General features: G+C 40.8%; 1 pseudogene; it reads right to left on the bottom strand.

The window, feature by feature from the left end:
* Nucleotides 1–1,352: 1,352 nt before the first annotated feature.
* LOC100602005 lies at nt 1,353–2,343 on the bottom strand (annotated as a pseudogene).
* Nucleotides 2,344–24,798: the final 22,455 nt, after the last annotated feature.

Consider the following 24,798-nt stretch of genomic DNA (forward strand, 5'->3'; position numbering starts at 1 on the left):
AAAAGGAGGTAATTATTATGATGCCTACTTCATAGGTTGGGTGGTTGAGATGATTAAATGAGGTAACAAATGTGAAACCACTTGTGACTGTACCTCACACATAGTATCTCCTTAATACCTGTGAAGTATTATTATTAATTTTTATTACCTGACTACATCTTGTTCTCTATTATACTGTACTAACTCAGATTCTTCAACTCAACATGATCGAAATGATGGATGAGGCTTCCATCTTCTTTGATAACCGTTCCTTGTATGACTTCAGTTGTCTTTTCTTCTAAGCTAACTATAGATGTAAAGAATAAATCTCTATTGCTTATTTTTCATTATGTCCTAGAAATAAAAAAGGGGCTATATGTAAATAGCATTAAAGTAGATCCATATACAGATCTATTTTATATGGATACAGATCCATATAAAAATGGAATTTTGCTGTAATAATCACAGCTATTATATGGTATTTACTATGTTCCAGGTATAATTTTAAACGTTTTACACAAAATAGTTAAAAAACTTTTTGTTATAAAAAATTCCAAAACTACATAGGAATGCCTGTGTATGTATAGTACATGAACCTCTACATACTCACAATTCTTTTTTTTTTTTTTTTTTTTTTGAGACAGGGTCTTGCTCTGTCACCCAGGCTGGAGTACAGTGTTGCTATCATGGCTCTGTACAGCCTTAACCTCCTAGGCCCACGTGGTCCTCTCACCTCAGCCTCCCAAGTAGCTGGGACTTACTTGCAGGAGTCTACCACCATGCCCAGCTAATATTTGTAGTTTTTTTTGACAATTCATTTTTAGCTATTATCCACTCATGGACAATTTTGTCTATACCCTTGTACCCCAACTATCTTGATATCATAGAGATTTTTCTCTAAGTAGTTCAATGTGCTTCTCAAAAACATAAAGACCTTTAAAGAAAGAGACTCACAATACCATTACTACACATAAATGTAGCCCTTATAAAAACTTTATGCATTAAGTAGTAGTATTATCCCCATTTCATAGATGAAGAAACCAAGGCACAGACAAGTTAAGTAACTTGCCTAAGGTCACACAGCTAGTAAGTGCCAGAGTTGGAATTTGAAACCAGGTAATCTGGCCACATAGTCTGTTTTCTTTTTCTTTCTTTTTTTTTTTTTTTTTTTTTTTTTTTAGCACAAACATGTTTATTTATTAACCAAAGGGATGATCCTAATTAATCCAACACTTTGAAATAGCTGCTTGTAAAATGTTTGTGATAAAGATAATTGAACACAGTAATAAAAAAAAGCAGTAAGGAGATTTGCTTATTGAACTGAGCTTGTTCATTCTTGTAGTTAATTCCTGTCCAAAGTGATGATGGAATTTTTATTCTACTTTTTCATAGATCCGAGTACAGGTGACATTGTTCGTGACACAATCCACCACTGATTGCATCTTTCACTTTTCTTGTTACTGTGTTTTCCTTCCCATCCCACTCCTGATGCTGAACAAATGCACCATCTGTAAAGCTGCAGACTGAGTTTTTCTGCCATCAGCTGTGGTTTCTTCAAACTTCTCTCCCAGGGTACAAGAAAACTGTGTTGTTTTCACAGCGCTCTCAGTTTTTATGGTGAGGTTTTTGCCATCACAAGTGATACAATCTGGTTTGGCCATTGCGCCCATATTTCACAAAGATATTCCCACTCCTAGTTTCTTCACGTATGCATCAAAGCCTTTGCTGTCCGCCAGGCGCCATCTTCCTTCCAGCTGCAGAACGGTGGCCCCATGGTGCGCGAGGGCCGGAGTGCGGAGCGTACGGAGCCAGCGGAGCCAGGTCTGCGTGGGCAGCCTACTAGTTTGTGTTCTTAACCATTTTGAAATACCAGCTTCTCAAGTGAAAAAATAATGCAATACACAATTTCTTCTCAGTGAATACAAGGTTTTTTGTTTGTTTGTTTGTTTTGAGACGGAGTCTTGCTTTGTCGCCCAGGCTGGAGTGCAGTGGTGTCATCTCGGCCCACTGCAACCTCCACCTCCTGGGTTAGAGAGATTCTCCCACCTCAGCCTGCCCGGTAGCTTGGATTACAGGCGTGCGCCACCACGCCCGGCTAATTTTTTTGTATTTTTAGTAGAGACGGTGTGTGTTGGGGAGGTCTCACCATGTTGGCCAGGCTACTCTCGAACTCCTGGTCTCAAGTGATCCACCCACCTAAGCCTCCCAAAGTGCTGGGATTACAGGCGTGAGCCACCGCACCCAGCTGAATACAAGGTTTTATCTTTTAGTGTTTTTAATGTCCTAATTACATACGTGTCCTACTGGTGACCAAAATTCAATTTTGCCTTCTACAGCTGCCATGGCCTTAGGTGTCAGATCCATCTGGCTCCTGTTTATTACATGTGACTTTATGCCCATTACTTACCCTCTCTAAACCACAGCTCTTCTGTTATATGATGATATAATAACACCTACCTCATGCAGTATACTAGAGAGTCGTATATTTCTAAGTGTTTCAGTGTTTCAGTATTTAAATGCTAACACATGGAAGTGTTTTTTATTGAAATCTTTGAAAGGATATGATGTACTTGATTAGATCGAATCTCTTGACTTGATTGGTTAGGCAGCAGTCTCTTGAATGGTCAAGAACTGCCTTGATAAAGACTCAGTGTAGCTGATGTAGAAATGCCTCTTAATTTACAGCTGGAAGGCTGTCAGCTTGTTAAACCAAAATAAATGTTATAATATGTCAGCTTATATGAACCAGGGAGCATCATTTTTCAAGAAATTATGCCTCTCTCTTTGAGCTACTTTAAAGTCATTTGTCAACATCCATCCTAAAAATACAGTGAAAATTCTTAAACCCATATGCACATCTTTTGTTGCCTGGCTTCTTCCACACCAGCCTTCAGCTGGGATCTACACTGTGAACAACAAGCTGGAGTGTGAAGAGTGTTAAGACCAGGGAGTGTAAAAGTGTGTGTGTATATGTGTGTGTAGGGTCCATATGTGTGACTACCCTCTAAAATTAAATAACTTGTTTCTTAATCACCTTCTATTTTGCAATATATGTGCCACTTCTATGTACCAAAAATTTGAATAATCAAGGTTTTATCATGCACGAAATATTTTATGATATTTTTCCTTTGCTCTGTAACATCTGATATTCAGAAACTACCTTATTCTGGATTCTCTTTGTTTTTTTCTTTGTTCATATTAGTTCTTCCCAGGGTTTATATTGAACAATTCATCCTTGTCGAGGAAAAAAAATCATGCTTTCCCAATACTATACTTAATTGTGTGTCCTGTTACTCTAACCCACGTGATTTATAGACCTTACACATTTTGACAACAACGGCATTCCTTTTAGTATTCTCACTAGGTAAGAATATCACCTTGTAACCTTGTTCTCTCCCCTTTCTCATTTTTGTTAGGTAAAAATGAAAGGGTTATTTTGATTTACAAGCAGCATCTGAGCTTGGCTCTCACCTTCAAGATATCCTTGCACAATGAAAAAAACAAATGTTATTTTGCTCTATAAACATTATATTTGAAATTTTTCTTCACATGTCTTTTAAATCATCTGTTTGGCCTAAGGCCTCTTGCTACCCCTGGCTTTGGAATCCCTCCAAACCTAGCCTCCATTTATGTGGGTTGTTGAGGATGCTGATAATTTGGAATTCTCCGTTGAAATCAGATTTCTTGCCTCCAGCCATATATATAGGGGAAATTAGGCTGCCTGCTTTTCCTAAAGTTGTGTCAAGGTAATAGCTTATGCTGTCTCATCAAACACTGGGCAGGGCTTAGATGACATGTCAACCATTTCAAATTTTGCATTAACAATCTCTGAATGAAATAAAAACTCTAAATTATGTTCAGTTTAGGGAATTGGATCCTAGGTGTAAAGTTAGAAAATTGGAGATGGTTTGTTATTTGGATGAGTTTGGTTTTTCAGTTAGCTGATGCTTCATTTTGTCTATCAATCTGTCTATGGCTTTTTCCAGTCACCTTTTTGAAGTGTACTTTTTAGGCAATAATAGGTATATTTTAAAGTATAGAGTTCATTGAGTTTTGTATATATTTAGGTAACCACAACCCTAAGCAAGATATAGGACATTTCCATCCCCTCCAACTGTTCCTCATGCCACTCTCAAAGTGACAAGGAAGAACGCCCATCAGAGACTGTCATTCTTAGGAGAAAACATATCCTTTAAACCCAGTTGTAACAGTGTGGCTTCCCTTTGACAAAAGCAACATTCACTGTAATGACTTTATTATAAGTAGACACACGCAGGCAGTCAATGAGCTCCTGCAATGACTGGCAGCTCAAAGAGGAGGAGGGGAAGAGCCAGTGGAGGTGGGTGGATGGATGGTGGGCAGCAGTTTATTATAACCACAATTAGCTCAGGATGCTGGTATTGGCCTCAGAGGGACCTGGTTTCCTGTGGTGTTAGCAAAAGGGATAAATTATAGTCGACATCTGCAATGAAGGACAGCAAGATGACCCGGAGGGGAAAACGTCAGATGTGGTAGAGGTCAGAGAGCCTGGTTATTCAACAAATGCAGGTTTGGAGCAGAGATCAAAGGCAGCTGCCAGAGAGTAAAATGGTGTTAGAGGTATGTGCTCAGTAATAAGTATACGGGTGTACCTAATACTGGTCAAGGTATTGAGCCATCAATAAATCAAACAATTCTGCCTGGGCAAGGCAGAGATAGGACTTTATGGTGGTGGATGTAGTGGATGACAGGATGAAACAAAGGCAAGGAAGCTGCTGATTGCAGTTAAACAGGGTTTATTTTTGATGAGGTAGGTCTGAATTCTTTTCCCACCACATCTCTGTGGGCGTTTGATATTGTTCAGACAGCTCAATTAGAGGATTTTGATGCCTTTAGTGGCTCAATCAATCATCTGTAGTAAGGTTTGGATTGTTTGCATGCTGTAATGTGCTGATGAAGATGGCAGTTAGCTCTTTCATTGTAAGAATAGTAGGACTGCAGCAGGGGAAACACTCAAGCTATTTCTGATTTAAATTGTCTGCACATGATCAGATCTGAAAAGAATAGTTTGGAAGACAAATAAGAAAAAAGTCTCAGTTTTGCCCATGTGCCAGGCTCTATTTATTTTTTAATTATTCCATTTATGCCACATTATCTAAATTGAAGTACTTGCAACTTGGTCCATAAGACATCTAACAAGTAAGGACTTCTCTGGAGAGTGGATTCAGGATAGTTAAAATAGATTCTTCCAGTGGATACTGTGGTCAAATTTCACACAGTTCAGATTAATTTTCCAAAGCAAGAGGATTTTGGTGATGCCAGGACATACGGCAAAGCCTGCAGCAGTAGTGGTATATTGGTGTTTTCTGCCATCCTGACAAGGAAAAATGCCAGCAATTTAGTTAATGCTACAGGCTCTCCATGGAATGTCTGAATTTCCCTCTGAGAGAGTCACCATGTCTCACCAGAATTCAATCCATTAAGTTTTATTTGTGGAGTTTCTCCTAACCTCCTCATAAATAGAGTGAGATGCACCTTTTACAGTGCACTAAAATATCTTACCCGTTCCATGCCATATGGCTGCTTCTTCCTATTTAAATAGAATAAATAATCCTTAAATATGCATATATTCTTTGCATAGACATGTGCTTGAATTACCAACTGTTTGTTACGGTTTTTGTTAATTCGCAACAAATCAGTGTGTTCCATGGTTATATTTCTCCTATGACAGAAGCCTGTTATTTCACTTTTAGTACATGCTAATTCTCCTAAGACGAGCATCCTCAACTCATTTCCTTGGAGACAGTAAGAAAATCCCAAATGTATCAGGATCAAGAAGATAGCACTACTCAGGAAATTTTAGTTATGATTTTTTCCAAGTATATTCTGATTAAGCAAAAAAGCACATACAACCTCCCTCTCTAATTCTCCAAATCACTTTTTAAATACAGTCCTCTCTCTTTTCCCTAACCTTCGGAGGAACTAGTTTTCTTCTCTCTCAATTATGTTTTCATTCTTTAAATGTGGTTGGATATAACAATGACTTTAACTTTCCATCTTACAGCTATTAAAGACCTTGACCTTTTGGTCCTAATAAAAGAGTTATGAACCATGCCTTGCTAAATGACTTCACTCCCCGTCTCTCCCTTCACCCAGATAAATTCCCTTGGTGGGTGATAAAACACTGGATTGAAACGGACACATTTGGTCTCTGTTAAAGCTATTTATGGTGATTTCTCTGCTGCGAGCATTATACTTAGGGCAACCAGATGCTCTTCTTTTGGGGTCCATCTTGTAACATGTTCTCTCAGTATTCCGAGAACTCCTTTGGGGCCAAGAAATGATCTCCTCTCTGCAAGAGCAGTTATGTAACAGCTTCATCCAGGAGAAGCAGTGCATATAGAGAAGAAAAATAGCACAAAATGGAAAAGCACATTTAGTTTTTTAAAGAAAGCATTTAAAAAATCCCATTTGATTTATCTTTGTCCACATTCTTAGCTCCTTGTAGTGAGGTACTTTAGAAATGGGCTGGCAGTTATCCAGAGGGCGTGAATGATTTTTCACTGTTTGCTCTTTTGTTTCTGAAAGATTACAAACTGGGCAAGCCATCTAAAGTCTTGGGTAAACAGACATAGATGTCAGAGTTTATTCTGAGACTCTGAATTCTCAGTTTTTCTGATAAATACATTGTTGCACTTTTCTCCGTTCATCCTCTTGATGATTATTACACCAGTTAAAGACATTTAAAATGAATTCTCCACCCCTGGTCTTCTCTGAGAGCATTAGGCTTTTATGCTGCTATGGCTACAAAAATAATATCTGTTTGAAGAAGACATTTTAAAGATCGGAGTATTTTTTTTAAATACACTTAATTTTTTAGTGTAGTTTTAGGTTCACAGCAAAATTGAGCAGAAGGAACAGAGATATTCTATATATCCCCTGCCCCCACAACATGCATAGCCTTCTTCGTCATCATCACTGGCCACTGAAGTGGTACATTTGTCACAACTGATGAACCTGCATTGATGTGTCATTATCACCCAGAGTCCCCAGTTACATTAGGGCTAACTCTTGGTGTTGTACCTTGTATGGGTTTGGAGAAATGTCAATAAAATGTATTCTCCACTGTCATAAGGTGAGTTTTTTTTTTTTTTTTTTTTTTCTAAAAAAAAAAGAGTCTTACTCTGTCACCCAGGCTGGAGTGCAGTGGCGCGATCTTGGCTCTCTGCAACCTTCGCCTCCCGGGTTCAAGTGACTCTCCTGCCTCAGCCTCCCGAGTAGCTGGGATTACAGGCGCCTGCCACTATGCCCAGCTAATTTTTTTTGTATTTTTAGTAGAGACTGGGTTTCACTATGTTGGCCAGGCTGGTCTTGAACTCCTGACCTCGTGATTCGCCTGCCTTGGCCTCCCAAAGTGCTGGGATTACAGGCCCGAGCCACTGCGCCCAGCCGGGTGAGTGTATTTTATTTACATACTTGGAAAATCTGAATGATCTACTGTAGATTACAGTTTTTTGGTTGGATGTTTGGTATGAGTCACCTCCTGAAAATTTTAGCAAGTTTTAGCTGTCACCCCTAACACTCCCAGAGGTCTACTTTTTTTTTAGACCAACATTGAGTATAATAACTTTATTATATTTTAAAATAATATTTTAATAACATTTCATTATTATAATGATAATTATAATTTTAATATTATTAACATTTTAAATAATATTGTTAAAACTGCAGTTAACTTTACTTATTAAAGGGTAGATGAGTACTTCTATATAAAGCTAGCAGAAAGTGGAGAAGATCTTTATTACTCTACTGGTGAGTTGTCTGGGAGCCCAGGAAGGGCAGGAGGAATGTGGCTAAGCAGAACCTTCCTCTCCTCAGCCTTGCCCACACCATTTCTGCAGTTCCACAAGCAGATTGCACAGTTGCCAGCTCTAGAAAACAATATCCCCAAACAAATGATCAGATTTCATTGAGGCAAGGTACTTTTCTTCTACTGCTTCCAGAAAATAACTTTCTTTTGGGAGTGATAGGCAAAGGACTACTGAGAATTGTGTGATAACTTTCTTCTTATAAGCTGTGAGAAGTCTAGGCTGTGCAGGCAGATTTAAAAGAGAGTATCTGTTTCTGTTTCTTCAGGAGAGAAACCAGTGTGAAGATTGGATGGTGTTCTATCCTAAAGCCATTTGGGTCTCTAGCACAATGCCTGGCACAAAGCAGGCATTCGAATATTTGCTGAATTAAAATTTCTCTACTAAAATAATCCATGAACCAGAAAAGTAAGAATAGCATTGTAAATATTAAGTTCCAATAGTGGCTGTTGTAGGAAGAAGACAAAATGATTAATTTCAATGTGTGTTCTTAGATTTAGAATGTTTATATACAGTTTGCAAAGACTTTCTACCCCTTTAATGCTGTGATTGGGTAAAATGTCAGACACCATGATAAGTGCTAGAAATACAAAGATGATTTAGATACAATTTGTATTTTCTAGGAGCTCACTGGTAGGGAGGATAAATTACTCTACTAGAATATAGCATCCATGAGAGCAGAACTTTATTTTGCTCACCATTGTAGCCTCAATGTCTAGGATAGTTCCTAACACATAATACTTGCTCAATTAATAACTTTTGAATATAAAAGAATGGCTGGATTATTCTATTACATTGAAGGAAAATTCTGAATGACCACGTACTTGCATGACAAATAGCCACTGGTAGGAAATTGGGCATGCTCCTTATCCAATTTCTACTATGATCTATAGAAGATCATAAAACTTGCCACTATTTTAAAAATTCTAGATTATAACATGGTATATTTGGATTGATTTGGACATGAAACTTCACATCACTTAGTGCTGTCTCAGTACTATCTTCCTGCATGTGACAAAACATAAATTGATGATCTGTTTAAGAGTGCTAAGTCTCTGATAATTTTTTTTTTTTTTTTTTTGAGACAGAGTTTCACTCTTGTCGCCCAGGCTGGAGTGCAGTGGCATGATCTCGGTTCACTGCAACCTCTGCCTCCTGGGTTCAAGTGATTTTCCTGCCTCAGCCTCCTGAGTAGCTGGGATCACAGGCACCCACCACCACGCCCAGCTAATTTTTTTTATTTTTAGTAGAGACAGGGGTTTCACCATGTTGGCCAGGCTGGTCTTGAACTCCTGACCTCCGGTGATCCACCTGCCTCTCCCTCCCAAAGTGCTGGGATTACAGGCATGGGCCACCGTGCCCGGCTGCTTCTCTGAGAATTCTGCGAGCAATGAATTCCCAATTCTCTATGAACAGGAGGAAGAGCCTACCTCACAGAAGCTGGTGTACATAGCAAAAATGGTCTAGAAAGGTAGATCAACAGCACCCAGACACATGACAGGTAATTAAGTCTGTCCCATAACTGCATCATCCAGAACAGGTGGATATCTCTTCCAGAAAAGTGACTGCAAAAAAAGAAAACTGGCTGGTTTCCTATCTGATGCAATTGGACCCAGCTAATCTACTGACAGCTGAAAGTGGAGAGTCACAAAAAAGGATGCATAATAATTTACCCATTACATTTACATGTATTTTAAAGCATGCATATGCATATTCACTCTTCAATATGATGAGGTAGGTTCAGGGCATCCTCTAAGTATTGTTGTGCTGATTGGAATACCTTTATTTCTTTGTTGCATAAAGTATGTACATAACGCATCTTCCATAATTGCCAGCGTCAGAGTCTTTAAATGGAGAACTTTAAGAATCAGAACAAGAATGTGAATTGAGAATTGAAAGTCCACTGAAAAGCATTCTGAGGACAGAATCTTTCTTTACTTTTATGACTTTACAGTTGGACAATTGTAAACTTCCTAATTCCTCAGAAGTTTTACTTACTTGCCTCTACTGAGTCTTTTCAAAACAATAAATTAAAAAAATTAGTATTTCATCGGCTTTCCCCATATTTTATTCAATTATGAATTTGCAATAACAAGTACAATGGTCCTAACTAGGTTTCAGAACAAACACAACTGATTCTTAATAAGAATATAACTCCATGGGTGGGAGCAGACATGCAGATGCACACTACAGAGAAGCAGCAAATTAGCTACACGTGAAAAAAGGTTTTGGAGTTTTAGCACCAGCTTTGCCTTGGGTGGCCTGCAAAACTGTGGTATTATAAATGATCTACACTGTGTGACAATGAAAAACAACATGTAAGGTTTTCATTGAGCAATGATGTGTAGCTCCTACTTTTAGTATAATATTAAAGTTGTTACAAGTGAATGTAAAGTACAGCACTTACTTAAGTTGGCTTGACAACTCAAGGGGGATTTGTTTCTTTTCGCCGAGAAAAACAGAATAGCTCTCACCTGTAATCCTAGCACTTTGGGAGGCTGAGGCAGAGGAGATCACTTGAAGCCAGGAGTTCGAGATCAACCTGAGCAACATAGTGAGACCCCCCCCCGCCCCGCTACAAAAAAAAAAAAAAATTAGCAGATGTGGTGTCACGCACCTACAGTCTCAGCTACTTGGGAGGCTGAGGTGGGAGGATCACTAGAGTCCAGGACTTTGACGCTGCAGTGAGCTATGATTGCACCACTGCATTCCAGCCTGAGTAACAGAGTGAGACCCTGTCTCTAAAAAAATGTACATGACTTGAGTCAGACAACCTGGGTCCAAGTCTCCACTCTTCTACTCACTAGCTGGGTGAGCTTGGGCTTCACTTGAACCATCTCAGTGTGCCCATCTGGGTGTCTGAAAGTTGTATCCTGAATAAAGCTTTACACTCACCTTTACATGGGGGGTCCAAAGCCGTCACTATTATGAGAGGAGAATTTGGGGAAAAGCATCAGTTCTGCAGAAATTTACTGGGTTACTCAGGGCTCTAAGTTAGAAACAATAGACTTCGACTCTGAGTGACTAAACAGAAAAAGTTTGTCAAAAGGATATAGAGCAACTTACAGAATTTTTGGGAGGGCTGCAGTGCCAAGCCAGAGGTAACCAACATCCCAAATCCTGAATCAGAACTGGTTTTTAGCTGCCACCAAGACGTAGATGCAAACATTTGTACCACTCTGCACCAGGGAATCATTTAGCCCAACCAAAGCTGACAAACACTCCCCACCCGCGCTGCCCCCAATTCTTGTGTCAAGGACTCAACCTTGTAGCCACTGCCCTCTGCTGCCACTTCATGATAGAGAGAGAGAGAGAAACACTCCCCATTTTTTCCTAAGTCCAGTGTGGATGGGTCTTTTTTTGCTGAAACCTTGGTTACAAATTTGATTCTGGCTGTAAATAATGCTAGGAGAGCAAGTACCTATCATTTACTTTCAGCTTTGATAGCAAGTTCTTTAGATAAGAATACACCAAACATAGAAGCAGCCAAAATGAATGTCAAATATTCACCTAGGCAGAAAGCAGCCGTGCTGACACCACCATGTGTAGGAAGGCTAAGAGATTTGTGCCTAAGTGAATAGAAAGTGTTCAGAAAGGAGAATCAAGAAAACCTCTTTCCTCACTGTGGAAGGAGGCAACCCACAGAATCACCCAAAGCTGGAAAGAATTCAATCATGGTGACAGTTGGGAATTGCAGCTTTACATCTGTTCTCAAGGTAAGGAGAACAATTGAGATGGCCAGGCCTTAATGAGCACCCTTTAAGGGTGATGAATGAGCACTTCTATCTGCCTACTGGAATGGAAATCGGAATAGGATGTATCCCTAATGGGATAATGGAACAGTGCTACTGTGCTTTAATTTCCCAATTTTAGTAGGATTTAGGCAGCTGTGATTAACCTGACAAATCAAGGAGAGGATAGTGCGAAGGGATCCAAACAGCTGAGCCAACCTGGCACTCCTTCCTCCCGGATCCTTGAGGGCCTCATCAGACAAGACTCTTGGTATAGATTCTCTGTCAGGCTTCCAAGGCTAGGTCCCCACGGTGCTGAATGCTGATGTCAGGGCCAAGATTCTCTTGGCTGTAGTTCTCTCGTGTGCCCGTGGAGGCTGTCTCTAATCCTATTTTGGAATGGGATGCAGTCGGGAAGATCTCATTCAGAGATAATCAGCCAGCAGTTATCACACCCAAGGTGGCCTTTGGATTATAAGGCATTTATATATTTAGCAAATATTTATTGAACACCCACAGGGCTTGAGATGCAGGACTAGGTATCGCGATTAGAGAGAGAGGCACACAGCCTTGGACTCACGAAGATGAAAGGAAGAGACTAACACATTGCCTGGAACGCTGAACTGCAAGGTTCTCCTTTATATGTTAATGTAAAAAGGAAATGTTTCTGTTTGCATCTTGGGCTGCCCTGGACTGTGAAAATCCCCCTCCTCAGGGAGGTGGTTGTGTCTGTGAGTGAGCTGATGAGTGCCGAGCCTGGTTAGCATCATTGGTTACGAGGGTAGATGAGTCTTGTAAGCCTTAGCTCAACCTTTTGGAACCAGCTGCAGCCAAATCCCAAATCTCAGGGTGCGAGTGCCAGATCTACTTGGGACAGCCTGGTTGGGAGTCTTTTAGTTGCCAATTTAAGGTTAAAATAATACTCTTTATGTTTCAACTTCTGCCAGGCTGAGTCCTTTGTGGCTTATTTTGCATTGTTTAAGCACATGGAGAAATGAGCTCAGGTGGTCAAAACAATTCTAATGAAGTTGAGTTTCTACTTCAATTGTTTTGTATCTGAGACTCCCCCCTTAAGAGAGGAACTGTTTTCCCTGGATCCTGCCAGCTCTTTTATTGTAAAAGTGAGAAAGCCCATCCCGTGGCTTTCTACTCTGAAAACAAAAGATTTGATGCCCATTGAGACTGATCTTAGGCACTGGCTGTTGGATGTGGAACAAGAGCCTTCCTTTTACAGTGGTAATTTCTGAGCAAGAATTTTGGGGACTTTGATGAAGAAGGTCCAGGCACTTCATGGGGCAGAGTATGAATATGTAGTGCTATAGGTGATGAAACTCAGCTTCTTGGTGTTTATAAGCACCAGCTAATCCTCCTCTAGTGCTTATCTCTCAAGCACAGTTCTAAGTCTGTACATATATTTGAAATCTATGACAAATTCTGTAAGTTTGATGCTGTTATCATCATGCTTATATTCAGGTGGAAAGACTAAGGTGCCGAGGCTAAGCGCCTGCCTGAGTTTCCTACAGGTAAGTGGAAAAGAGGGGGTCAACCCCAGAGCTTGAGCCTTTCGCTGCTATGCCACACTGGGTTTGAAGGGTAGTTTTCTTGAGAATAGAGGAGACACAGTGATTGGACAGTGATGCTCTGCTGCCATAGGCCAGGAATTCTGTTTCATTATGACCCAGGCACATCAACTTGTGGTTTCTTTATACGGAGATCAGCTTCCCTGATGTAGGTGGAGAAGAAATGGACATAAGAGGAACAAGGTCCAGTGTGTCATCCCGCTTCTTACTCTGATTATTCTCACATTCATCTCTAAGTTTCTTGAGGTTAGGGGTGATGTCTTCTTCAGTGTCATAACCTTTTATTAGCCAGTGTGATACCTTAGCATGCAATGTGTTAAGGGAATGACTGAAACACTCTTTCTGGAGTTCTGGCTACCTTAGGAATATTTGATGAAAATACTTTTATTCACAGATGTGTCACAAATCTCCAGCACTTTGGGCATCACTGGTGCTGTGCATATTTCATGCTAATGATTTGGTGAGATTTGCAGCTCTTGCAAAAGAAGAAAAGAGTGCTTGCCTGCTTTCTTTAGGATGCAGTCTGGTGATCTTGTGTCTAGGTTGAAGACTCCCAGAGCTGTCTTGATTGTAGTGAGAGCTGAGGTCCGACCGGGTGAAATATCCAACTGTAGCAGTGGAGCATACAATGGTAAATGAAATCTCTCTTCTCTCTTTCCTAATTGAATGCCAGTCTTAGTGGGAGAGGGGCAGTCATATATCCACCTAAAAATGATCACTCTTCTGAACAACTGGCAGTGGTCATTTTTCATGGTGCCAGCCAAAGAGATTTGAATTAAGGGTTTCGTGGCAAGCTTTTGAGTTTCAGATGTAAGTACTCTTCCTCCTTTTTATTACTCTTTCCTTCTGAAATAATGATTGGGGTCTGGGGATGCTGCAACCATTTTGTTACAATGAGGCAACAATCAAGTAACCAAATCCAACATTCACCGGAAGGCAGAGCAGAATCCAAGAGTCTGGGTCCTTGACCGCATATTTGAAAAGCCACAGTCACTCTGGAGGGTTTCAATTCAGATTTCTTTTTATGTGGAAAAATAAACATTTAGGTCAGAGCTTCTGTAAATCAAGTTTTTTGTTAGTTATAGATGAATACAATCTTACTGATCTAGGTGGCATCTTTAGTCCTTGAAATTAGTAAAATGTTGAAGACTGAAGTGGAAGCTAGCAATAATCATTATACAATATGTGGAAATAACCAGCCAAAGTAGCACGTTTAAGAGACCTATTGCAAACATGTGTTTATAATGAGCGAATAGCATGTTTCCAAATAATTGCACCAGGAAGGCTTTAATCTAAAGCACAAGTGGTATACACCAAGTTTTTGAGAATTATGACATGAAATAAAGATGTCCCATAGTTGACTGATGAAGAATGTTTAATCTGGAGAGTAAAATATTTGTGAATCCACCATTGTTCAGGGGAGGATGGACATTAGTTTTAAGCACAAATATGAGTTACGCAGACAAAAATACACATAAATGGATAAAAATACAGTTTATCTAGTTCCTTCCAGTTGTGGGCTTGGGATCAGCAGCATAGCCTCACTTGGGAATTTGTAGAAATGCAAATTCTTGGGTCTTATTACAGACCTACTGACTTGGAAATGCTAGGAGTTGTGTTTTAACAAGCCCTCTAGGTGATTTTGACGTTGAGTTAAAGGTTGAGAATCATTGCTTCAGATTCATTTTCATACTTTAGATTAATTTCCATATGTTAGGCTAACCAAGACTGTTGCCCCCCACCCACCAAATTCTAGGGTGGTCCACATCTTTCTGATTTGTAACTTGGCCTCCTGGTGATCACCTCCAGAGGGAATATCCTGTGATGGTAAATTAAGAAGTTGGCACTCTGCCTTTCAAGTCAACGTCGTGTAAGATGTAGTCCCTTCCTCCCAAAGACCCTAGGTGAACCACTAATATCATGTTCCTAAATTTGAGTTAATCCTTTTACCAAGGGGAGCCTCAGTCTGAAGCATTGGACCTCTCTTTATTCATCTTTCCTATAATAAGAGCACTCCAAATCATAATAAAGTTTAGTTTTTTTTAATTTAAAAAGACTCTCCAAAGCTAAAAAAATCAGATTTGCCACCAATAATCCAGAATGTAAACAGTCCAGCATCAGCTAATTAGCTATTTTTTTTTTCTTTGACACAGAGTCTTGCTCTCTTGCCCAGGCTAGAGTGCACTGGCATGACTTCAGCTCACTGCAGCCTCTGCCTCCCGGGTTCAAATGATTCTCCTTCCTCAGCCTCCTGAGTAGCTGGGATTACAGGTGCATGCTTCCACGCCTAATTTTTGTATTTTTAGTAGAGATGGGGTTTCACCATGTTGGCTAGGCTGGTCTTGAACTCCTGACCTCAAGTGATCCCCCCACCTCACCCTCCTAAAGTGCTGGGATCATAGGCATAGCCACCACACCCAGCTAGCTAATTAGCTATTGACTATACGTAGATAAGAAGGAGAAGATGGCAAGTGTATTTTTCTGGCTAGCTAAGATGATTTGCTGGCTTAAACACTTTAGAAAAGTTTAGCTGTACAACTAAACTCAACGTACATTAATAATAAAAAGGTTAATAATATATGGGGGGCTTTGTTTGTTTACCTATTTACACTAAAAGCTATCAAAATTAATGACTAATTTTTTTCCTTATAAAATATCTTGAAAACGAAATATATTTACCTTTAAGTCTGATTTGATTTATTCTGGCAGGGAATGTCCTAAATCTTCCCTGCTTCGTGACTACATTGTAATTCTTTGTGCCAGAAGATGAAAGCAGATGCATGCAAGAAAAGAATTTGAGGGCTGGGCACGGTGGTTCATGCCTGTAATCCCATGATTACAGGGAGGTCCAGGCGGGTGGATCACCTGAAATCAGGAGTTTGAGACCAGCCTGGCCAACATGGCAAAACCCCGTCTCTACTAATAATATAAAAATTAGCCGAGCATGGTGGCTCCTGTAATCCTAGCTACTCAAGAAGCTGAGGCAGGAGAATCGCTTGAACTCGGGAGGCAGAGGTTGCTGTGAGCCGAGATTGCATCACTGCACTCCAGCCTGGGCGACAGAGCAAGACTCCAACTCAAAAGAAAAAAAAAAAAAGAAGAATTTGAGGATGGTACAGCTTCCTTTAGAAAAGAACTAATGCTTGAGTGGGAAACATGTTCAGTAGAGGTTGGGCCACCTTTTGTTTAAGACATTTGACTTTCATAAGTAAAATTAATTTCTGATTTTATCATTTTTTTGGTGTATGTTTTTACCGGAAAACAGATGCATATATGTTAGTGTGGTGAGATGTGTAGAAATAATAGGACTCAGCTAAAAATAGAGTGTAGTGAATGCTAATTAAATATACAATGAACCATTATTGTAACATAATCTGCTGTAACAATGTATTTAAAAGAGCACAAGTCCACCTGGATCTGATTAGCAGTGGTGTAGTTACGGATACATTAGTAAACTCTTTTTAAAAAAGTCACAACACAGAGATAAAGAATAAAACAGTGATTACCAGGAGCGGGAGAGAGAGAGATACAGGTCTGAGGACGGGAAGGATGAGCAAGTCTAGAGATCTAATATACAACATGAGGACGGTACTGAATAATAACGTACTGTACTTGGGATTTTTACCGAAAGAATAGATTTTAGGTGCTCTTGCCACAAAGAAAGAATTGATAACTATGTGCGATAATGGACGTGTTAATTTGCTTGGCTATAGTAGTAACTTTTCACTGTCCATATGTACAGTTATGTGCTGCATAACGATGTTTCAGGTAACGATGGACTACATATACAAAGTAGGTCTCATAAGTTTATAGGCCGGGCGCGGTGGCTCATGCCTGTAATTCCAGCACTTTGGGAGGCCAAGGTGGGCAGATCACGAAGTCAAGAGATTGAGACCAGCCTGGCTAGCATGGTGAAACCCTGTCTCTACTAAAAATACAAAAATTAGCTGGGCTTGGTGGCACGCACCTGTAGTCCCAGCTACTCGAGAGGCTGAGGCAGGAGAATCGTTTGAACCCGGGAGGCGGAGGTTGCAGTGAGCCCAGATTGCTCCACTGCACTCCAGCCTGGCAACAGAGCGAAACTCTGTCTCAAAAAAAGATTGTAGTAGAGCAGAAAAATTCCTATCACCTAGTGAAGTCTTGGCCATGGTAATGTTGTAGGGCAACAATGGGTCACGTGCTTGTGCTGTAAACAAGTTGGTGTAAACAAACCTACTGTGCTGCCAGTTATATAAACGTAGAGCACATATAATCATGTACATACAGAATACTTGATGATGACAATAAATGACTATGTCACTGATGTATGTATTAACTACACTATACTTTTTATGTTAATTTTAGAGTGTCCTTCTAGTTATAAAAAAAAATTAACTGTAAACAGCCTCAGTTCCATGCATGTTATTGCCCCCGAAGACCTACCAGTGGGACAAGATGTGTCAGTGGAAGACAGTGATATTGATGATCCTGACCCTGAGTAGGCTTAGGCTAACGTGTGTGCTTATGTCTTTGTTTTTAATAAGCAAGTTTAAAAAGTAAAAAAAGAATCGAAAATGTTAAAAATAGAAAAAAGCTCATAGGATGAAGATATAAAAAAGAAAATATTCTTGTACAGCTGTATAAAGTGTGTTTTAAGCTGTGTTATTACAAAAGAGTAAAAAATTTCAAAAAATTTTAAAAGTTTATAAAGTAAAAAAGTTACAGTAAGCTAACATTAATTATTGAAGAAAAAATTAAAAAAATAAATTTAGTGTAGCCTGAGTATACAGTGTGCATAAAGTCTATGGTAGTGGGCAGTAATGTCCTGGCCTTCCCATCACTCACCACTCACTCACTGACTCACCTATAGCAACCTCCAGTCTGCAAGCTCCATTCATGGTAAGTACCATATACAGGTGTACCATTTTTTATTTATACCATTTCTTTTACTGTACCTTTTCTGTGTTTGGATATGTTTAGATACCACATACTTACCGCTGTGTTACAAATGCCCACAGTATTCAGTGCAGTCGCATGCTGTACAGGTTTGTAGCTTAGGAGCAATAGGCTGTGCCATATAGCTGGGAGTATAATAGGCTGTACCGTCTAGGTTTGGGTAAGCGCACTCTGTGGTGTTCATACAATGACAAAATTGCCTACCAACATGTTTCTCAGAACATATCTCTGTTGTGACACACAACGTTATGTACATCAAAACATCATATTATACACCTTAAATATATAAAATAAAATAAAACTTTCATTTTACCCTGTTTCTTGGGGTCTGGAACGCTATTGTTTTATTGAGGATTCAAAATATTTATGCCAGACTGTAGTAGTCTATGTCCTAAATGGTGGACTGATGTTTAGTAGGCAGATGCCAGTAGGGACATGGATGTCCCTTCAATTTCCATCATTAAATATTTTAACTATCAACCCTGAATAAGCACAACTTTGAATAGTGTAGCTGGGAAAGCATGGCTAAGAAAAGTAAGAGTAATTGCTCCAGCTTTTCCTGGGATCTGGAAATATTTTCACTGTTGGACATACCCAGATAGGACACAGAATTTAGATTCTATGCTGGGAGTCCTGATTATACAAAAGGGATATTTGGGGTAGGGAGGAGAGAAAAGCATTAAGTGAGTGAAGGTAGACTAAAGATTCAATTTAGAAAATACTAGGACAGAGTGAAGGGAAGCAGGGATGTTCATAGTATCAAGATAACTCCAATGGGCCATCTGATGGGCTCAGATTTGGGCCAGATGTGCCACCTATATATATTCTCATTTTCATTTGTCTTTCTTTATTGCTATGCCTCTTATTTTATAGAGACCTTCTGTTGTTGGTGATATTAGGTTTTAAATCTCGTAATGAAACCACCCAGCTGTAAAAGTGTTTATGCCACAAGATTCAGTTCCAGCCGGGTTGACTTTGGAGCTCAGGGGTAAACGTACCTTGTACTTTGACCTTAGGAAAATAAATACACCAAGAAGACAAGCCTGGGGCAGTGATTTACTTAACCTCTGCAGGCTTCTGCATAAAACGAAGACGCCTGAAATGGTTTGCCGGACAAGGAGGCTTCACTCCATATCAACCCTGGTGTTGCTCTTTGAGCTATCCTGAATTATGCTGATAGTTCTTCCTCTGGCATCTCTCATTTGAAAACCAAATAATAGCCTAACCTCTTATTTGCCAGAGTTCAATGAAAACACCACAGTTCTGTTTTTATCTTGTAGAGAGCAAAATCAGCTTTCCGAGTGAAAAATTCAGATTCACAATACTAATGAGGTTATCCCGTGGGTTTCAAACAGTGATCGACAAGCCTTCTCAGGGATAGCATTACTGAATAAGGGGAGCCTCAATTTGGGAGTCTGGGGTGGGAGTCGGGACTTGCCCCTTTTTTCTCTGGGGCAACTCTATCTCTATCTGCATTATAATTCAATTCCCAGTATGAGGTTGGTTGATGGCTGTTTTTATGCTAAAAATAAAGTGTGAAAATCTTGATGTGATGGCTATTTGCTTTACAAAAGGATTTCCAGGGCATGCAAAGTGATTCAAATAAAGACTCCTGGAACCACTGCTTTCTCCAGATGCTTGGATACTTTTGTGGGTTCTGTCTTTGGTGGCCAGGCATTTCCTCTCACCATTTCCCCCCACCAACCCTCATTATTTTTTTCCTAAAATGCTCTGCTCCATAGAGAGTCACATAATTTAGCCAACTTGGATCCTCTTTGCAAGGTGGGCACACAAGTCTGTGACTTTGGATTCCCAAGGGTCCATGCACTTCATATCCTTTATGGGTCTGTGGGGTCCCAGCACATCAGAAGATGTAACTAGACAGAAGGTGGAGAGCGGCATCTCATTTCTCAATTGAGATGTCCTCAGGCCCTAGCTTCAACCCTTCTGGGACATGCACACACACATGCACACACATAAACAATAAACATTAGCTCTGTTGGATCTTTAACATATTTTCTCCCTATTGAGTTTATCTCTCTTCGGCTCCCACTTTCTAACTTGTACACGTGGCATTACAATGGTTGTTATTACTGCTACATATAGATTTAAAGAGATTGATAAGTTTCTTTTTTCCTACAGGTCTGATATAGCTTGGATTTTGTCCAAATCTCATGTAGAAATGTAATCCCCGGACGGGCGCGGTGGCTCACGCTTGTAATCCCAGCACTTTGGGAGGCCGAGGCGGGCGGATCACGAGGTCAGGAGATCGAGACCACGGTGAAACCCCGTCTCTACTAAAAATACAAAAAATTAGCCGGGCGTGGTGGTGGGCGCCTGTAGTCCCAGCTACTCGGAGAGGCTGAGGCAGGAGAATGGCGTGAACCCGGGAGGCGGAGCTTGCAGGGAGCCGAGATCGCGCCACTGCACTCCAGCTTGGGTGAGAGCGCGAGACTCTGTCTCCAAAAAAAAAAAAAAAAGAAATGTAATCCCCAATGTTGGAGGTTGGGCCTGTTGGGAGGTGATTGGATCATGGGGGCTGATTTCTCATGAATGGTTTAGTACCTCCTTGTGATAGTGAGTGGGTTCTCGCGAGATCTGGTTGCTTAAAAGTGTGGGGCACCTCCTGCCGTGCTCTTTTGCTCCTTCCCCCACCATGTGAAACATCTGTTCCCGCTTTATCTTCTGTCATGATTGGAAGCTTCCAAGTGACCCGGTTTTAGGTATTTCTTTTTTTTTTTTTTCTTTTTGAGACGGAGTCTCGCTCTGTCGCCCAGGCTGGCGTGCAGTGGCGCAGTCTCGGCTCACTGCAAGCTCCGCCTCCCGGGTTCACGCCATTCTCCTGCCTCAGCCTCTCCGAGTAGCTGGGACTACAGGCGCCCGCCACCACGCCCGGCTAATTTTTTGTATTTTTAGTAGAGACGGGGTTTCATCGTGGTCTCGATCTCCTGACCTCGGGATCCACCCGCCTCGGCCTCCCAAAGTGCTCGGATTACAAGCGTGAGCCACCGCGCCCGGCCTAGGTATTTATTTATAGCAATGTAAAAATGGTCTAATGCAAAGACTTGTAAACGATTCCCTCTATAGATGACCTTGTAGATGCCATTTCTAAAGCTCTTACTCCTTCCTACTCTTATTTTGAAGCATGTTGACTTCCAGGCCTTTTCTCAGAAAGAACTACTCCACTCCTGACTGCTTGCTGCCCTTGTGCCCTTGCAGTGGGCAGCTATGGTGTGATTCCTTAAATTCTGCTGTCTTCCCACTGCCTGGGGTTGTCCATTCTTCACATCTAAATTCTGTGCCAGAAAGCACAGCTTCTGTTCTCCAGGAATTTGTCCTTGATTGTTACTTTGTATCAGTGCCTCCTGATACTGCTGATACAGCCAACTGTCTGGAGAGCTTTTTACAAATACCAAGGCCTAGTCTCTCACTTCTAAGAGTTCTTATTTAACTGGAGGGGTGGGCCCAGGCCTCTATAGTTTGTAAAAGCTCCCCAGGTGATTCAAACATGCATCAAGACCAGAGAATCACTGCCTTCTGGTTGCAGGGCTTTTAGGTGATAGTCACCCAAGTCATGTCAGCTGAGGCCTCCCCAGGTCTCCAGCGCTAGATAGGAACATTCTCTAGGCGTTTCCCCCATTCTGGTAGTACCACCGTCACCTGGGAATTTGCTAAAAATACAGATTCCGCAGCCTGCTCCAGACCTACTAAAGGAGAAACTCTGGGGGTGGGGCCCAGCGATCTGTTTTAACAAGCCCTCCATGTGATTCTGATGGAGGTTGCAGCTTAAGAACCACTGCTCAAACCCACAATTTCCATGGCTTGGTGATGATCAAGGCACCTCCTGGTTTTCCACACATTCTCTGGGTCTGTTTTTCTCACTAAGTCCTCTGCTCCAGGTCCTTGTGGCTGACTCAGTGGCAGCACGTCGACTTTGGTGGAAGTCTCTACACCCCTCCAAAGAATCCACTCACCCAGAAAGCCTTTGTGGACATACAGACTTAACGAAGATATGTGGACGAGTGGTGAGGAGGTGTTTATATCTCAAACCCGGAAGAAACAAGGTAACAATGGTCTATTAGAAATCCCTGTTCTCTCTTTTCAACTGTAGTATCCTTGGGTCTGTTCTTCTGAACCTTGCAACGTACATCACTGGGCTTCTTTCCTTCTTGTGAGCTCCTTTGGATCTTCAGAAAATCATCCTTCTATTGTGTTGATCTCTCTTCAGTGTCTACTTGCCAACTTGCATTCAAGTTGTCTTGAACAACTTTTGTTGAACAAAAGCTTGCCCTTTAATTGCATCTACCCTGTCAGACAGCAGTTATAGATTACACTTTTTTTCATTTTCTTTTTTTTTGGCTGCATAACCCAAAGCCAAGTGGACTATGGCAGATTCAGTTCTCATAGGGACAGAAGGCATCAAATCTTATCATGGTGGCTTGTACTGTTTTGACCTGCCACTTGATCCCATACATTAACTGAATCAAGACCATGATGAATAAAGGACTGGAAAACAATAGAAAGCCACCAGTTTGATTGTTTTTCTTTCTTAATTTTTCTTTTCTTATAGGACTGAGGTTTCTGGCGTGGGGGAGGCGGTCAGGCAGGTATAGCCTTTGTTTGTCAGCCTCCAAAATGATAAGCTTGGTCTAGTTCATTTCTAAGTGGGTGGTAAGAGAAACACTGTGCTTCAAAATTCACAAAGACAGAAAAATTATTTAAGAGTAGATCCTCTAAATGCCAAAGGACAACTTGAAATTTGTATTAGACTTCTCTAGAAATAAGAACTACTAACGAATAAATCAGCTTGGTAGTGATTTTAAATGTGTCCAAGATGAGGAAGTTTTTACTTTACTTGACAAGGAAATAAAGACAGTGAATAGATGATTCAATGGATTGCTGATGTGGCTCCACATCCATTCTGGCAGGTGCACCGTGCTCAAATATACATGATAATAGTTTAAATGTAAATAAGGTTAATGAATTTTAATATTCCTCTGGATCTTGTATTCATACTTCCATTTGCATAGTGACTTATTTCTCAAGTCCCTTTGTAAATATTGTAATGAAATAAACATTAGAGGCGAGCACAAAGGAGCGCATACAATTAATTCAGCAGACGGCCCTCCATGAAGGCAAATTGGAATCATATCACAGGATCGCAGACATCAGGGATGGCTGAGTCACATAAGTAAACCAGCTGATCCTTCTTTTCTAGTGGGGAATGGTTCTGTTTAGGAGGTTTTCAAAAAAGTAGGTTGCTTTCACTTTATGCGCCTCAAGTGACAAGGTTTCTGAACTTGCCTTCAATAGAATATTTGCTGTGCTCCGTCTGAAGCAACTGTGGTCCCAGGAATGTGGTGTAAGGGATAAAGAACAGAGGCACCTACCCAAGCCACCTCAGGCATAAACTGTCAGAGGGAGAGGGTGGTCCCATGCTGGGTGTACTCAGGCAGGCCCAGAGTTAATCGGAGGAGCACTTAGGAACAGAGAAAGACTCCTGTCTCTTAGCACATTGTTTAATTTTTCTATTGCCAAGTTTGAAAAGAGAAAACAAAGGTCACCTTCCCCTCCTCCACTATTGTTCTGGCAAGTATAAGTCACATTGGTCTTAAATACTTGTTGATTAAAAGCGATGTTTAAGGTGGTTAAGGATGATTATATGTCTCAGGCTTGTCTTTACCTCCAAACCATTATATATAGCAACCATCCTTAAAGCTGTTGAACTGGCTGCTCTTCATTGAATGCACTATGCTCTTCATACCTCTGAGCCTGTGCCCGTGCTATTGCAGCATGAGTGTTGGGGGTCACAGTGTGGAGCCCAGATGCTGGAATCAGGACACCCATTCCAAATCCTGTGTGAAACACAAATATTTAATAGTAGCCACCCCATGGGTTTGGTTTCTGAGTTCAGTGACTTACTACATGTGAAATGTTTGGGAGAATGCTTGGCATGGCCAAGTGCTTATAAGCTGTAGCTCTCACTAGCTCCTTGCTTGAAATGCAATTTCTCCTCCTCTGTAAAACTCTTTGCACCTTGGGTTGAACATTGTCACGCTTCTTCCCCAGCTTTCTAACTCAAGGGAGGATTAATTTCTTGTTCCTCTTACGTTTTCCTGGCACATTTTACATATTTCTGTCATTGCATAGTATTTGTAAAGATATATTAAATTTAGTCCCCACATATTTTTCCTATTCCCGAGCTGTAAATTCCTTGAGGACTGGACCATATTTAATTCATCAATGTATTATCCTTCAGCATCCCAAACAAGCCTTGGATATAGCAGATGCTTGATATTTGTTTGTTGGATTAAACATAAGCACTGTATAAGCATTCCATTTTTGGTTAAGTGGCTGAACAGTTATTGTGTGCCCAGTATTGCTCTGGTTGTGCGTATGGATAAATAGAATGTTTCTTGCTCTCTGTTGACTGCAGAACCCGAATCATCTGTGAATGTAATTGTGCCTTAATAAAATGGGCAAGACCAGGGGAATGGAGCAGGAAGGAGTTCAGATTCTGCTTTTCATTTAGCACCTGAGATCTACATTTGGGAGCTCTTTGGATGCCCATTCGTTCTTGAATAGCCTTCACGTATCTGGGGCAATTCCCATATTATGAGTCTCAGTGTCCCTTGTGGTTAGGACATAAGCGTGGCACGCTGGGCTTCCAATAAGGCATGCTTATGTGATGCTTTGGTTTGAAAGGGCGTGAGGAAACAGGTTTAT

This window comes from Nomascus leucogenys, chromosome 17, assembly GCF_006542625.1.
Source record: "Nomascus leucogenys isolate Asia chromosome 17, Asia_NLE_v1, whole genome shotgun sequence".
NCBI lineage: Eukaryota > Metazoa > Chordata > Mammalia > Primates > Hylobatidae > Nomascus > Nomascus leucogenys.